At 30.6% G+C, this 3,677-nt stretch overlaps 1 non-coding gene across 1 annotated transcript; it reads left to right on the top strand.

Moving 5' to 3' along the window:
- The first annotated feature begins 2,334 nt into the window (after window positions 1–2,334).
- TRNAL-AAG (transfer RNA leucine (anticodon AAG)) lies at window positions 2,335–2,415 on the top strand. The gene has a single exon. It is a non-coding gene; the product is annotated as a tRNA-Leu (tRNA).
- Window positions 2,416–3,677: the final 1,262 nt, after the last annotated feature.

Genomic DNA, 3,677 nt, shown 5'->3' with positions numbered 1-3,677 from the left:
AGGAAGGATTCTCAATTTATAGAGTATAAAACCTTTTCCTCCAAAAAAAGGACTAGACAAATACGAGAGAAATATAATTTCCTTTTAAGAAACGAAAATCCAATTATGATAATATATTGCCCTTTCCTCCAAGAGAAAGGAAAATCAAATTTAATAAGAAAATCAAGGCAAACTCCTAGAAAACTTCTACGCACATAAACTTGTAAACAAATACCTGCAATCAAATTTCACCCCAGCTAAAGAAAATGTTATGATATATACAACCTATAATAAATAACTAAAACACGCTAAAAGATGAAGACGTGCTTCTAATATATAGCAGCTAATTTTTATTCAAAAAAATTAGTTGTAAAAAAGGCGTGCTGAGTTTCATCACAATATTCAAGGATTGTGAAGCAGCAACCAGGTTATCAGCAATCAACTACAAAGAGAAAGATATGGATTTCACCTCCAAAATTCTAAAAGAGGGAAATTAATTCAACCATTGAAGTCGATTACTTCAATTAATAACTAGAAACACCTCAAATTGTCTTTACATAGTCAACTTCAACTTCAAAATTCGAAATTAGTTACTTGTTTTTGAGTGGGTATGATTTAAATTTGTTGAAAATATTTAGACGAGTCAGTATATTAAATTTGAGAAAGACCGGAGGTGAATTACACTAGTATAGAGTAAAAGTTTGTAAATAAAATCATGTATTTCACATACATATATACACTGATATACATAGGAAATAAATATATGTGGATGTACTGCTCACCTTCTTTCATGTTATTCGTCTTCGTCAAATTTGACTTTGACTTTTCACCTTAAACCAAATCAAATTAGCTATATTAATTAATGGAGCTCAAACTTTATGTTTAGATCCTTCAAAGTGTTTCCCAAGTTACCCAGCAATACTTAATTCCAAACCACAAACTTTAGATCTGCAATTTCAAACCAAGTCTCGTGCGAGTTCGTCAACAACAAACATGTTTTCAGTTCAATTATTCAACCCAATCCAAAAAAGATATTTAACGGTTATAAGTAACTCAAAATACATAACTTGTATTCACATTTATCAACTTTTAAGCCACGAACTCGAACTTAAGATCTGGGCATACAACTTCGAGTTTCAAAGCTCGTTCTTGAACAAGTGGAAGTGTTTAGCCGCTACTTGCCAACAGAAAATGATTATGCCTAAAACAGATAATAAGCTAAAAGTTTGACCAAAATGGGAAATTTCTTTTTTTCTTAAAAGAAAATATGGAGGGCCAACCCAAGATGTTAAGGAAATTAGTTAAAAATGTTGGACGTACAATCTAGTGATATCAACAAGAGTAATGGCACTGTAAGTAGAGGTGTCAATGGATATTCGAAAACCGACTAAACCGACCGAATCGTACCGCACCGAACTGATTTTTAGGTTTCTTTTAAAGAAACCGTAAGTTTTTTTTATATAAATCTATAACCGCACTGATAATTAGGGTAGGTTTTTTATTTTATGAAAATAAACTAAAAATACCTAACCATACCGAATAAATTTTATATGTGAAAAATATATTTATGCAGTAAGTTAAAAAATAATAATGCATTAAATTTTTCTTTGGGCCTTTGAATTATGAAAATTGTTACAAGCCAACAAGTAATTAAACTCAAAATATTAATTCCTAAAACCTACTATGCTACTTCTACTTAAAACTAAGTTATTTCAAGTATCTTCATTAGCAAGACACAAAGTATTCTAATGATTATGAATAGCAAATTACAATATATTGAATATGTTTCCTTTTATATAATTTAGATTTATCTTTTTGAATATTTAATCTTCTATAGACTTTATTCTTCAGTCCCAGCTTGATTAATATCTTTCCACTCGTGTGATTTATATTTTTTTGACCTTTGTTTGGTTTCTTTTACGTTGTTGTAGAATAGTTGATTGATCTATACTCTAACCATCTTTCATTTTTTTTAATTCATCACCCTTTAAACAGTAAAAATGTCTAGAGAGTTATGCTAAGTCCTATAAAAGAACATATATTATTGCATTCTACTTCTACTGGTGAATTTTACATGATATTTAAAAAAATACCGAAAGTTAACCCGAACCGTACCGAAGAGAAACCGGCATGATTGGGACGGTTTCGAAAAGTCCAATTTTGGTTATACATAATAGAATAACAGAAAATTTAGTATGATATAAATTTTATAAAATAATCGGCCGAACCGAACCATTGACACCCCTAACTATAAGTATGGTTAAATTTTATCCTTTTTTATTTTGCTGGGGTGGCTTGGATTAGTGAAATATTGAAGCTGTTTAATTGTTGCGGTTGGCTGCGGTAACCACAAATGTTGAGATGGCCGAGTTGGTCTAAGGCGCCAGATTAAGGTTCTGGTCCGAAAGGGCGTGGGTTCAAATCCCACTCTCAACAGTTGTATTACTTTTTGTTATACTGATCTTTATTCTCACTTCGGTAAGCTTTTGAATTGTTTTTTTTAAAAAAAAAATAGTTAGTATAAAAGAAATTAAATCAAACACTTAATTCAAATATAATGGAAACGTTGCACCACACTATGTGTATGATTTTCATTTTATAGGGATTTAAGAGTTTATTTGGATGTAGGAGGGTGAATCCATAACTAATTGTATTTTGATCAAATGAAAGTGAAGTCATCAAAAGGAAAATTAAAAGAAAAACGCCTACTGTTAAAATCAAACATGTCAAGATTCGAAATATCCCAACTGGTTCTTGTCATGGTTCTTGTAAGTGGCTAATAGATTACTTAACCAATTAGAGCGATCAAATTAAGAACTTTAATCTACACTGAAATTACACAAATTACATGCAGGTAATCAACCCATTATGTCTTAATTACCGAAATTAATATTACTTAGACCTGGACTTGTCACATTTCATTTCTCATGCTCGCCCCATTATAGACTACACAAATTAGAATAATTATGTACAATATCGGATAAACATATATTCAAGGGGTCGATTTTTCTCACGTATATAAACGCATGTACATAAATACTGAATGAGATACAGTATTAGAACCAAATATGACAAGACGAACTTTTTTGTTTGCTAGTATTCTTGCATTGTATGGGTAGGTGCACTTATATTTTTGTCGCCACCGATGCCTTTTTTTGAAGGGTAATCTTTATCCTTTGTGTTGTATGAAAGATAACTATCTTTTTCTATTAATACAATAGGGGTAATTTTATCCGTGGTCATTCAACTAAATGTTAGTTTCACAAAAGTTACTTAATTCTCATTTGTCACTTTAAAATAACTCAACTAATAGACTATAAGTCTAAAGTCATTTTGGTTGTTCTCTCGACATGGCAACTGAAATCTCCTAATTGCACTTTTAGAATGCCACATCAGCATCTAATATCCCATTTTTAAAATTAACCCATTACTCCATCATGTCCACTTTAATTAATTTTTTAGCGGATTAGCTCAAAATTAAATCACAAATTAAGGTTATGAAAAATAATTGGCCTACAAGTTCTTAATTTGTGATTTAATTTTGCGCTATTCCGCTTTGCTTTAATTTTGGACAAAATTATACTTCCTCCGGTCCATTTTAATTGATTTTTTGGTTGTTTCCACACATCTTAAGGAATTAAGCCTTTAAATTCCTTAATTTTCCATATTAACCTTAATTTGTCCGTTGAAAATACAAC

The sequence above is a fragment of the Nicotiana tabacum genome, chromosome 13 (assembly GCF_000715075.1).
Source record: "Nicotiana tabacum cultivar K326 chromosome 13, ASM71507v2, whole genome shotgun sequence".
Taxonomy (NCBI): domain Eukaryota; kingdom Viridiplantae; phylum Streptophyta; class Magnoliopsida; order Solanales; family Solanaceae; genus Nicotiana; species Nicotiana tabacum.
This window is presented reverse-complemented; position numbering and strand designations above follow the sequence as displayed.